The sequence below is a fragment of the Arachis hypogaea genome, chromosome 17 (genome assembly GCF_003086295.3).
Source record: "Arachis hypogaea cultivar Tifrunner chromosome 17, arahy.Tifrunner.gnm2.J5K5, whole genome shotgun sequence".
NCBI classification, from domain to species: domain Eukaryota; kingdom Viridiplantae; phylum Streptophyta; class Magnoliopsida; order Fabales; family Fabaceae; genus Arachis; species Arachis hypogaea.
The window spans coordinates 106,586,552-106,600,274 of record NC_092052.1 but is presented as its reverse complement, the minus strand read 5'-3'; the positions used below and the strand labels follow the sequence as shown (position 1 = coordinate 106,600,274).

At 39.3% G+C, this 13,723-nt stretch overlaps 2 non-coding genes across 2 annotated transcripts; one reads left to right on the top strand and one right to left on the bottom strand.

Moving 5' to 3' along the window:
• Positions 1-2,374: 2,374 nt before the first annotated feature.
• Positions 2,375-2,482, bottom strand: LOC112767595 (small nucleolar RNA R71). The gene has a single exon (XR_003185037.1). It is a non-coding gene; the product is annotated as a small nucleolar RNA R71 (small nucleolar RNA).
• A 10,379-nt stretch (positions 2,483-12,861) lies between these two features.
• On the top strand, positions 12,862-12,969 carry LOC112768171 (small nucleolar RNA R71). Its single transcript, XR_003185609.1, has one exon. It is a non-coding gene; the product is annotated as a small nucleolar RNA R71 (small nucleolar RNA).
• Positions 12,970-13,723: the final 754 nt, after the last annotated feature.

Below are 13,723 nucleotides of genomic sequence, written 5' to 3'. Positions count from 1 at the left end.
TCCATAACTATCTGAATCCGCCTGACTGAGATTTACAAGGTGATCATAGCTTGCTTCAAGTCGACAATCTCCGTGGGATCGACCCTTACTCACGTAAGGTTTATTACTTGGACGACCCAATGCACTTGCTGGTTAGTTGTGCGAAGTTGTGATAAAGAGTTGAGATTACAATTGTGCGTACCAAGTTGTTGGCGCCATTGATGATCACAATTTCGTGCACCAAGTTTTTGGCGCCGTTGCCGGGGATTGTTCGAGTTTGGACAACTGACGGTTCATCTTGTTGCTCAGATTAAGTAATTTTCTTCTTGTTCCAACTTTTATTTTGTTTTCAAAAAGTTTTCAAAAATTTTTCAAAAATTTTTTCCTTGTTTTCGTTTTTCTAAAAATAAATTTTCGAAAATCCAAAAAAAAAATAATTTCTTCTTTTTCGTTTTTCCTAATTAATTTTCGAAAAATCCAAGAAAAAAATTAATAAAATCATAAAAACCAAAAATATTGTGTTTCTTGTTTGAGTCTTGTGTCAAATTTTAAGTTTGGTGTTAATTGCATCTTTTTAATTTTCAAAAAAAAAATTATTTTCGAAAATTTCATGCATTGCATTCTTCATGATCTTCAAGTTGTTCTTGGTCAGTCTTCTTGTTTGATCTTCATATTTTCTTGTTTTGTGTCTTTTCTTGTTTTTCATATGCATTCGTGAAACATTAATGTCTAAAGAATAAAAATTTTTAAGTTTGATGTCTTGCATGTTTTCCTTTCTTGAAAACTTTTCAAAAATAAGTTTTTGGTGTTCATCTTGACATTCAAAGTGTTCTTGGTGTTCATCTTGACATTCATAGTGTTCTTGCATGCATCACATGTTTTGATCCAAAATTTTCATGCATTGAGTCTTTTTGATGTTTTTCTCTTTCATCATTAAAAATTCAAAAAAATAAAAAAATATCTTTCCCTTATTCTATCATAAAATTTCGAAAATTTGGGTTGACTTTTTCAAAAATTTTTCAAAATTAGTTGTTTCTTATGAGTCAAATCAAATTTTCATTTTAAAAACTCTATCTTTTTCAAATCTTTTTCAAAAAAATCAAATCTTTTTCATTTTTCTTTCATAATTTTTGAAAATTTCAAATTGATTTTCAAAAAAATCTTTTTCTTATTTCTATTCCATATTTTCGAATTCAATGCTAACAATTAATGTGATTGATTCAAAAATATTAAGTTTGTTACTTGCCTAATAAGAAAGGTTCAATCTTTAAATTTTAAAATCAAATCTTTTTGTTTCTTGTTAGTAAAGTAATCAACTTTAATTTTCAAAATCAAATATTTTTAAAATTATTTTTCAAATCTTTTTCAAAATAAATTTCAATCACATCTTTTTCAAAATCAATTTCAAAATCTTTTCTAACTTTTTATCTTTTCAAATTTGATTTTCAAATCTTTTTCAATTAACCACTTTACTTTTTGTTTGATTCTTATCTTTTTCAAAACTACCTAACTAACTCCCTCTCTAATTTTCGAAAATCACCTTCCTCTTTTTCAAAATTCCTTTTTAATTAATTAATTGTTTTAATTTTAATTTAATTTCAATTTTTCTTTTTAATTTTTGAATTTTAACTTTAATTTTTAATTAAAAACAAAATATTTCTATTTTAATTTATTTAATTTTCGAAATTCTCTCCCCCTCATCTCTTTCTAATTATTTTATCTACTAACACTTCTCTTCTTCTTAAAAATTCGAACCATTTCCCTCTTTCTGTGTTCGAATTTCTTTTCTTCTTCTACTCACATAAAGGAATCTCTATACTGTGACATAGAGGATTCCATATTTTCTTTTGTGTCCTCTTCTTTTTCATATGATCAGGAACAAGGATAAGAACATTCTTGTTGAAGCTGATCCTGAACCTGAAAGGACTCTGAAGAGGAAGCTTAGGGAAGCTAAAGCACAACTCTCTGGAGAAAATCTGACTGAAAAGTTCGAAAAAGAAGGAGACATTGCCGAAAATAATAACAATGCAAGGAAGATGCTTGGTGACTTTACTACACCTAATTCCAATTTACATGGAAGAAGCATCTCAATCCCTGCCATTGGAGCAAACAACTTTGAGCTGAAACCTCAATTAGTTTCTCTGATGTAACAGAACTGCAAGTTTTATGGACTTCCATCAGAAGATCCTTTTCAGTTCTTAACTGAATTCTTGCAGATCTGTGATACTGTTAAGACCAATGGGGTTGATCCCGAGGTCTACAGGCTCATACTTTTCCCGTTGTAAGAGACAGAGCTAGAATATGGTTGGACTCTCAACCTAAGGATAGCCTGAACTCTTGGGATAAGCTGGTCACGGCTTTCTTAGCCAAGTTCTTTCCTCCTCAAAAGCTTAGTAAGCTTAGAGTGGATGTTCAAACCTTCAGACAAAAGGAAGGTGAATCTCTCTATGAAGCTTGGGAGAGATACAATGAACTGACCAAAAAATGTCCTTCTGACATGCTTTCAGAATGGACCATCCTGGATATATTCTATGATGGTCTGTCTGAATTATCAAAGATGTCATTGGACCATTCTGCAGGTGGATCCATTCACCTAAAGAAAACGCCTGCAGAAGCTCAGGAACTCATTGACATGGTTGCTAATAACCAGTTCATGTACACTTCTGAGAGGAATCCTATGAGTAATGGGACGCCTATGAAGAAGGGAGTTCTTGAAATTGATACTCTGAATGCCATATTAGCTCAGAATAAAATATTGACTCAGCAAGTCAATATGATTTCTCAGAGTCTGAATAGATTGAAGGAATCATCCAACAGTACTCAAGAGGCATCTTCTGAAGAAGAAGCTTATGATCCTGAGAACCCTGCAATAGCAGAGGTGAATTACATGGGTGAACCCTATGGAAACACCTATAATCCTTCATGGAGAAATCATCCAAATCTCTCATGGAAGGATCAACAAAAGCCTCAACAAGGCTTTAATAATGGTGGAAGGAACAGGTTTAGCAATAGCAAGCCTTTTCCATCATCCACTCAGCAAAAGATAGAGAGTTCTGAGCAGAATCCATCTAGCTTAGCAAATATAATCTATGATCTATCTAAGGCCACTTTAAGTTTCATGAATGAAACAAGGTCCTCCATTAGAAATTTGGAGGCACAAGTGGGCCAGCTGAGTAAAAGAGTCACTAAAACTCCTCCTAGTACTCTCCCAAGCAATACAGAAGAGAATCCAAAAAGAGAGTGCAAGGCCATTGATTTAACCATCATGGCTGAACCTACAAGGGAGGGAGAGGACGTGAATCCTAGTGAGGAAGACCTCCTGGGACGTCCAGTGATCAACAAGGAGTTTCCCTTTGAGGAACCAAAGGAATCTGAGGCTTATCTAGAGACCATAGAGATTCCATTGAACCTCCTTATGCCCTTCATAAGCTCTAATGAGTATTCTTCTTCTAAAGAGAATGAGAATGTTACTGAAGAGCAAGTTGCCAAGTACCTTGGTGCAATCATGAAGCTAAATGCCAAATTATTTGGTAATGAGACTTGGGAAGATGAACCTCCCTTGCTCATCAATGAACTGAGTGATCTGGATCAACTGACATTGCCTCAGAAGAAACAGGATCCTGGAAAGTTCTTAATACCTTGTACCATAGGCAACATGACCTTTGAGAAGGCTCTATGTGACCTTGGGTCAGGGATAAACCTCATGCCACTCTCTGTAATGGAGAAACTGGGAATCTTTGAGGTGCAAGCTGCTAGAATCTCATTAGAGATGGCAGACAACTCAAGAAAATAGGCTTATGGACAAGTGGAGGACGTGCTAGTAAAGGTTGAAGGCCTTTACATCCCTGCTAATTTCATAATCCTGGATACTGGGAAGGATGAGGATGAATCCATCATCCTTGGAAGACCCTTCCTAGCCACAACAAGAGCTGTGATTGATGTGGACAGAGGAGAATTGATCCTTCAATTGAATGAGGACAACCTTGTGTTTAAAACTCAAGGATCTCCTTTTGTAACCATGTAGAGGAATCATGAAAAGCTTCTCTCACTGCAGAGTCAACCAAAGCCCCCACAGTCAAACTCTAAGTTTAGTGTTGGGAGGCCACAACCAAACTCTAAGTTTGGTGTTGAACCCCCACATTCAAACTCTAAGTTTGGTGTTGGGAGGTTCCAACAATGCTCTGAACATCTATGAGGCTCCATGAGAGCTCACTGTCAAGCTATTGACATTAAAGAAGCACTTGTTGAGAGGCAACTCAATGTTATCTAATTATATTTATTTATTTTCTATTGTTATTCTTTGTTTTCCTTAGGTTGATGATCATGTGAAGTCACAAAAACTACTGAAAAATCAAAAACAAAATGAAAAACAGCATTGAAAATAGCATACCCTGGAGGAGAGCAGTCTGGCGTTTAAACGCCAGAAACAAGCATCTGTCTGGCATTTAACGCCAGAAACAGGCACCAAGCTGGCGTTTAACGCCAGAAACAAGCATCTGTCTAGTGTTAAATGCCAGAAACAAGCTACATTTGGGCGTTTAATGCCAGAAACAGGTAGCAGTCTGGCGTTAAACGCCAGGATTGCACAGCAAGGGCGTTTTACATGCCTAATTGGAGCAGGGATGTTAAGTCCTTAGACCCTCAGGATCTGTGGACCCCACAGGATCCCCACCTTTTCTTCTCTCCTCTTCACACCTTTTCATAACTCTCTTCCACAAATACCCTTCACCAATCACCTCCATTACTCCTCCAAAACCATCATACAACCCACCTACACCCACCCACTCAAATTTAAACCATCACTCTTTCCTTTTCACACATCATTACCACATAAACCCCCCTGGCCGAACCTTTCACACACCTCTATCTTCTCCATCTATTCTTCTTCTCATCCTTTCTTTCTTCTTTTGCTCGAGGACGAGCAAACATTTTAAGTTTGGTATGGAAAAAGCATTGCTTTTTTGTTTTTCCATAACCACTAATGCCTCAAGGGATGCACTTTCCTCCACAAAACTATTGGGAGCAAATCAACACCTCCCTAGGAGAATTAAGTTCCAATATGGGACAACTAAGGGTGGAGTACCAAGAGCATTCCATCATCCTTCATGAAATTAGAGAAGATCAAAGAGCTTTGAAGGAGGAGCAACAAAGACAAGGAAGAGACATAGAGGAGCTCAAAAGCACCCTTGGTTCTTCAAGAAGAGGAAGACACCACCCTCACTAAGGTGGACTCATTCCTTAATCTCCTTGTCTATTTATTTTCTGTTGTCGGTTTCCATGCTTCATGTTTAATTATGTTTGTGTCTTTACTATATGATCATTAGTGTCTAAGTGTCTATGCCTTAAAGTTATGAATATGAATCCATCACCTCTCTTAAATGAAAAATGTTCTAAAAACAAAAGAACAAGAAGTACATGGTTTCAAATTCATCCTTGAAACTAGTTTAATTATTTTGATGTGGTGGCAATACTTTTTGTTTTCTGAATGTATGCTTGAACAGTGCATATGTCTTTTGAAGTTGTTGTTTATGAATGTTAAATATGTTGGCTCTTGAAGAATACGGAAAAAGGAGAAATGTTATTTGATAATCTGAAAAATCATAAAAATGATTCTTGAAGCAAGAAAAAGCAGTGAATACAAAAGCTTGCAGAAAAAAAATTAGAAAAAGAAAAAGCAAGCAGAAAAAGTCAAAATCTCTTTAAACCAAAAGGCAAGAGCAAAAAGCCAATAGCCCTTAAAACTAAAAGGCAAGGGTAAATAAAAAGGATCCAAGGCTTTGAGCATCAGTGGATAGGTGGGCCTAAAGGAATAAAATCCTGGCCTAAGTGGCTAAACCAAGCCTGTCCCTAACCATGTGCTTGTGGCGTGAAGGTGTCAAGTGAAAACTTGGGACTGAGCGGTTAAAGTCAAGGTCCAAAGCAAAAAAACAAAAAAAGAGTGTGCTTAAGAACCCTGGACACCTGTAATTGGGGAATTTAGCAAAGATGAGTCACAATTTGAAAAGGTTCACCCAGTTATGTGTCTGTGGCATTTATGTATCCAGTGGTAATACTGGAAAACAAAGTGCTTAGGGCCACGGCCAAGACTCATAAAGTAGCTGTGTTCAAGAATCAACATACTGAACTAGAAGAATCAATAACACTATCTGAACTCTGAGTTCCTATAGATGCCAATCATTCTGAACTTCAATGGATAAAGTGAGATGCCAAAACTATTCAAGAGGCAAAAAGCTACAAGTCCCGCTCATCTGATTGGAGCTAAGTTTCATTAGTATTTTGGAATTTATAGTATATTCTCTTCTTTTTATCCTATTTGATTTTCAGTTGCTTGGGGACAAGCAACAATTTAAGTTTGGTGTTGTGATGAGTGGTGCACGAAATTGTGATGTCCAGGCTCGAACAATCCCTGGTAATGGCTCCAAAGCTTGGTGCTTTGATCTTAATTCATAATTGTCACAACTTCGATACAACTAACCAGCAAGTGCACTGGGTCGTCCAAGTAATACCTTACGTGAGTAAGGGTCGAATCCCACGGAGATTGTTGGTATGAAGCAAGCTATGGTCACCTTGTAAATCTCAGTCAGGCGGATATAAAATAATCATGGAGTTTTCAAATAATAAGTAATAGAATAGGGATAGAGATACTTATGTAATTCATTGGTGAGAATTTCAGATAAGCGAATGGAGATGCTTTTCGTTCCTCTGAACCTCTGCTTTCCTGCTATCTTCATCCAATCGGTCTTACTCCTTTCCATGGCTGGCTGTATGCAAGGGCATCACCGTTGTCAGTGGCTACATCCCCTCCTCTCAGTGAATAATATGCTCACGCACCCTGTCACGGCACGGCTATTCATCTGTCGGTTCTCGATCATGCTGGAATAGGATTCACCCTCCTTTTGCGTCTGTCACTAACGCCCAGCACTCGCGAGTTTGAAGCTCGTCACAGTCATTCAATCATTGAATCCTACTCAGAATACCACAGACAAGGTTTAGACCTTCCGGATTCTCTTGAATGCCGCCATCATTCTAGCTTACGCCACGAAGATTCTGGTTAGGAGATCTAAGAGATACTCATTCTAGCTTAATTCATGTAGAACAGAAGTGTTTGTCAGGCACGCGTTCATAGGGGAGAATGGTGATGAGCGTCACACATAATCATCACCTTCATCACGTTCTTGGGTGCGAATGGATATCTTAGAAGCGAAATAAGAAGAATTGAATAGAAAACAGTAGTACTTTGCATTAATCTTTGAGGAACAGCAGAGCTCCACACCTTAATCTATGGAGTGTAGAAACTCTACCGTTGAAAATACATAAGTGAAGGTCCAAGCATGGCCGAGATGGCCAGCCCCCTAAACGAGATCAATAGTCTCCTAAGATGAAAAACTGAGACCAAAGATGGTCAAAAAGACGGTCAAAAAGACGCCTAATACACTAGTAAAAGGTCCTATTTATAATAAATTAGCTACTAGGGTTTACATGAGTAAGTAATTGATGCATAAATCCACTTCCTGGGCCCACTTGGTGTGTGTTTGGGCTGAGCCTGAGTGTTGCACGTGCAGAGGCCATTTGTGGAGTTGAACGCCAGTTTCTGTGCCAGTTTGGGCGTTCAACTCTGGTTTTGGATCCTTTTCTGGCGCTGGACGCCAGATTTGGGCAGAAGGCTGGCGTTGAACGCCAGTTTTCGTCGTCAATTCTTGGCCAAAGTATGGACTATGATATATTGCTGGAAAGCCCTGGATGTCTACTTTCCAACGCAATTAGAAGCGCGCCATTTCGAGTTCTGTAGCTCCAGAAAATCCACTTTGAGTGCAGGGAGGTCAGAATCCAACAGCATCAGCAGTCCTTCTTCAACCTCTGAATCTGATTTCTGCTCAAGTCCCTCAATTTCAGCCAGAAAATACCTGAAATCACAGAAAAACACAGAAACTCATAGTAAAGTCCAGAAATGTGAATTTAACATAAAAACTAATGAAAACATCCCTAAAAGTAACTAGATCCTACTAAAAACATACTAAAAACAATGCCAAAAAGCGTATAAATTATCCGCTCATCACAACACCAAACTTAAATTGTTGCTTGTCCCCAAGCAACTGAAAATCAAATAGGATAAAAAGAAGAGAATATACTATAAATTCCAAACTATCAATGAAACATAGCTGCAATCATATGAGCGGGACTTATAGCTTTTTGCCTCTTGAATAGTTTTGGCATCTCACTTTATCCATTGAGGTTCAGAATGATTGGCATCTATAGGAACTTCAGATTTCGAATAGTGTTATTAACTCTCCTAGTTCAGTATGATGATTCTTGAACACAGCTTCTTTATGAGTCTTGGCCGTGGCCCTAAGCACTTTGTTTTCCAGTATTACCACCGGATACATAAATGCCACAGACACATAATTGGGTGAACCTTTTTAGATTGTGACTCAGCTTTGCTAAAGTCCCCAATTAGAGGTGTCCAGGGTTCTTAAGCACACTCTTCTTTTGCTTTGGACCTTGACTTTAACCGCTCAGTCTCAAGTTTTCACTTGACACCTACACGCCACAAGCACATGGTTAGGGACAGCTTGGTTTAGCCGCTTAGACCAGGATTTTATTCCTTTAGGCCCTTCTATCCACTGATGCTCAAAGCCTTGGGATCCTTTTTGCCCTTGCCTTTTAGTTTTAAGGGTTATTGGCTTTTTCTGCTTGCTTTTTCTTTTTTTTTTCTCCCTTTTTTTTTTCTGCAAGCTTTGTTTTTTTTTTTTTTTGCTGCTTTTTCTTGCTTCAAGAATCATTTTTATGATTTTTCAGATTATCAAATAACATGTCTCCTAGTCATCATTCTTTCAAGAGCCAACATATTTAACATTCTTAAACAACAACTTCAAAAGACATATGCACTGTTCAAGCATACATTCAGAAAACAAGAAGCATTGTCACCACATCAATATAATTAAGTTAAGTTCAGGGATAAATTCGAAACTCATGTACTTCTTGTTCTTTTGAGTTAAAACAGTTTTTATTTAAGAGAGGTGATGGATTCATAGGACATTCATAACTTTAAGACAAAGTTACTAACTACTAATGATCATGTAATAAAGGCACAAACATTGATAAGCACATAATATAGAAAACGAAAAACAGAGAAAGCAAGAACAAGGAATGAATCCACCTTAGTGATGGTGGCGTTTCCTTCTTGAGGAACCAATGATGTCCTTGAGCTCTTCTATGTCTCTTCCTTGTCTTTGTTGCTCCTCCCTTATTGCCTTTTGATCTTCTCTTATTTCATGCAGCATGATGGAGTGCTCTTGATGTTCCACCCTTAGTTGTCCCATATTGGAACTCAATTCTTCTAGGGAGGTGTTGATGTGCTCCCAATAGTTTTGTGGAGGAAAGTGCATTTGAGGCATTTCCGGAATCTCATAGTGATGAGCTTCATACGCCTCTTGAGCTCCATGAGTGGGCTCTCTTGCTTGCTCCATCTTTTTCTTAGTGATGGTCTTGTCCTCTTTAATGAGGATATCTCCCTCTATGTCAATCCCAGCTGAATTGCATAGGTGGCAAATGAGGTGAGGGAAGGCTAACCTTGCCATAGTGGAGGACTTGTCAGCCACCTTGTAGAGTTCTTGAGGTATAATCTCATGAACTTCCACCTCTTCTCCAATCATGATGCTATGGATCATGATGGCCCGGTCTATAGTAACTTCAGACCGGTTGCTAGTGGGAATGATTGAGCATTGAATAAACTCCAACCATCCTCTAGCTATAGGCTTGAGGTCCAATCTTCTTAGTTGAACCGGCTTGCCTTTGGAGTCAATCTTCCATTGAGCTCCTTCTACACATATGTCCATAAGGACTTGGTCCAACCTTTGATCAAAGTTGACTCTCCTTGTGTAGGGGCGTGCGTTCTCTTCCATGTATGGCAAGTTGAACGCCAACCTCACATTTTCCGGACTAAAATCTAAGTATTTCCCCCGAACCATTGTAACATAGTTCTTTGGATCCGGGTTCTTACTTTGATCATGGTTCTTGGTGATCCATGCATTGGCATAGAACTCTTGAACCATTAGGATGCCGACTTGTTGGATGGGATTTGTTAGAACTTCCCAACCTCTTCTTTGAATTTCATGTCGGATCTCCGGATACTCATTTCTTTTGAGTTTAAAAGGGACCTCAGGGATCACCTTCTTCTTGGCCACAACATCATAGAAGTGGTCTTGATGGGCTTTGGAGATGAACCTTTCCATCTCCCATGACTCGGATGTGGAAGCTTTTGTCTTCCCTTTCCCTCTTCTAGAGGATTCTCCGGTCTTAGATGCCATCAATGGTAATGGAAAAACAAAAAAGCTATGCTTTTACCACACCAAACTTAGAATATTGCTCGTCCTCGAGCATTAAACAAAAGAAATAGAAGAAGAAATATGGAGAGGGAGAGGGGAAGGTGTTTCGGCCAAGAGGAGTGTAGAGGGGTGTGTTGTGTGAATTTGATGAAGAATGGAGGTCTTTATATAAGGAAGGGGGGGTTAAGGTTCGGCCATATGGGTGGGTTTGGGTGGGAAATTGGTTTTGAATTTTGATGGTAGGTGGAGTTTATGAGGTAGGTTTATGGGGAAGAGGAGATGGATGTGAGTGGTGAAGGTTTAGTGGGGAAGAGAGACTGAGGTGATTGGTGAGGGGTTTTTAGGGAAGAGTGTTTGTGGGGTTGTGTGAAAGAGAGTGGTGAGAAGAAGTGAGTGGAGGTAGGTGGGGATCCTGTGGGGTCCACAGATCCTGAGGTGTTCAAGGATTTACATCCCTGCACCCATTAGGCATGTAAAAATGCCTTTGTACCCAACTCTGGGCGTTCAGCGCCAGGTTGGTGGCCATTTTGGGCGTTCAACGCCCATTTGTGTGCCATTTCTGGCGTTGAACGCCAGAACCATGCCTGTTCTGGCGTTCAGCGCCCAGAAGCTGCCCATTTTGGGCGTTCAGCGCCAGAACCATGCTCTGTTCTGGCGCTGAACGCCAGACAGATGCTCCTCCAGGGTGTGATTTTTCTTCTGCTGTTTTTGATTCCGTTTTCAATTTTTCTATTTATTTTGTGACTCCACATGATCATGACCCTAAGAAAACATGAAAAACAATAAAAATAAGAATTAGATAAACATTGGGTTGCCTCCCAACAAGCGCTTCTTTAATGTCAATAGCTTGACAGTGGGCTCTCATGGAGCCTCACAGATGTGCAGAGCTTTGTTGAGACTTTCCAACACCAAACTTAGAGTTTGGATATGGGAGTTCAACACCAAACTTAGAGTTTGGTTGTGGCCTCCCAACACCAAACTTAGAGTTTGACTGTGGGGGCTCTGGTTGACTCTGCTTGGAGAGAAGCTTTTTCTGCTTCCTCTCCATGGTTGCAGAGGGAGATCCTTAAGTTTTAAACACAAGGGACTTCTCATTCCATTGAAGGAATATTTCACCTCTGTCAACATCAATCACAGCTCTTGCTGTGGCCAGGAAAGGTCTTCCTAGGATGATGGATTCATCCTCTTCCTTTCCAGTATCCAGGACTATGAAATCAGTAGGTATGTAAAGGCCCTCAACCTTTACTAATACATCTTCTACTTGTCCATAAGCCTGTTTTCTTGAGCTGTCTGCCATCTCCAGTGAGATTTTAGCAGCTTGCACCCCATAGATTCCCAGTTTCTCTATTACAGAGAGGGGCATGAGGTTTATCCCTGAACCAAGGTCACACAGAGCCTTAAAGATCATGGTGCCTATGGTACAAGGGATTATGAACTTTCCAGGATCCTGTCTCTTTTGAGGCAATGTCAGTTGATCCAGATCACTTAGTTCATTGATGAACAAGGGAGGTTCAACTTCTCAAGCATCAATGCCAAATAATTTGGCATTCAGCTTCATGATTGCACCAAGAAACTTGGCAGTTTGCTCTTCAGTAACATCCTCATTCTCTTCAGAAGAAGAATACTCATCAGAGCTCATGAAGGGCATAAGGAGGTTCAATGGGATCTCTATGGTCTCTAGATGAGCCTCAGAGTCCCTTGGTTCCTCAGAGGGAAGCTCCTTATTGACCACTGGACGTCCCAGAAGGTCTTCCTCCTTGGGATTCACGTCCTATCCTCTCCTCACAGGTTCGGCCATGGCGCTTATGTCAATGGCCTTGCACTCTCCTTTTGGATTCTCTTCTGTATTGCTTGGGAGAGTACTAGGAGGGATTTCAGTGATCCTTTTACTCAGCTGGCCCACCTGTGCTTCCAGATTTCTAATGGAAGACCTTGTTTCATTCATGAAACTTACAGTGGCCTTAGATAGATCAGAGACTAGATTTGCTAAATTAGAAGCATTTTGTTCAGAGTTCTCTGTCTGTTGCTGAGTTGATGATGGAAAAGGTTTGCTATTGCTAAACCTGTTTCTTCCACCATTATTAAAGCCTTGTTGGGGCTTTTGATCCTTCCATGAGAAATTTGGATGATTTCTCCATGTTGAGTTATAGGTGTTTCCATAAGGTTCACCTAAGTAATTTACCTCTGCTATTGCAGGGTTCTCAGGATCATAAGCTTCTTCTTCAGGAGAAGTCTCTTGAGTACTGTTGGATGCAGCTTGCATTCCATGCAGACTCTGAGAGATCATATTGACTTGCTGAGTCAATATTTTATTCTGAGCCAATATGGCATTCAGAGTATCAACTTCAAGAACTCCCTTCTTCATAGGCGTCCCATTACTCACAGGATTCCTTTCAGAAGTGTACATGAACTGGTTATTAGCAACCATGTCAATGAGTTCTTGAGCTTCTGCAGGCGTTTTATTTAGGTGAATGGATCCACCTGTAGAAGTGTCCAATGACATCTTTGATAGCTCAGATAAACCATCATAGAATATATCCAGGATGGTCCATTCTGAAAGCATGTCAGAAGGACACTTTTTGGTCAATTGTTTGTATCTTTCCCAAGCTTCATAGAGAGATTCACCTTCTTTCTGTCTGAAGGTTTGAACATCAGCTCTAAGCTTGCTCAGCTTTTGAGGAGGAAAGTACTTGGCTAAGAAAGCCGTGACCAGCTTGTCCCAAGAGTTCAGGCTGTCTTTGGGTTGAGAATCCAACCATAATCTAGCTCTGTCTCTTACAGCAAAAGGGAAAAGCATGAGCCTGTAGACTTCAGGATCTACTCCATTAGTCTTAACAGTATCACATATCTGCAAGAATTCAGTTAAGAACTGAAAAGGATCTTCAGATGGAAGTCCATGAAACTTGCAGTTCTGCTGCATCAGAGAAACTAATTGAGGTTTCAGCTCAAAGTTGTTCGCTCCAATGGCAGGAATGGAGATGCTTCTTCCATATAAATTGGAATTAGGTGCAGTAAAGTCACCAAGCATCTTCCTTACATTATTATTATTTTCGGCTGCCATCTCCTCTGCCTGTTCGAAAATTTCTGAAAGGTTATCTCTGGATTGTTGTATTTTAGCTTCTCTTAATTTTCTCTTCAGAGTCCTTTCAGGTTCTGGATCTGCTTCCACAAGAATGTTCTTATCCTTGCTCCTGCTCATATGACAAAGAAGAAGGCACAGAAAAATAATAATAATAATAGAGATCCTTTATACCACAGTATAGGGATCCCTTTGTGAGTGGAAGAAAAGAAGGGGAGACAAAGAATGTAATATAATGGAAGAAACACAACTGTGAGGATGGAAGAGAGGTGAAATGAGATGTTAGGATATGAATGAATAAATAGAATGAGATGGGGGAGGGATAATTTTCAAAAATTAT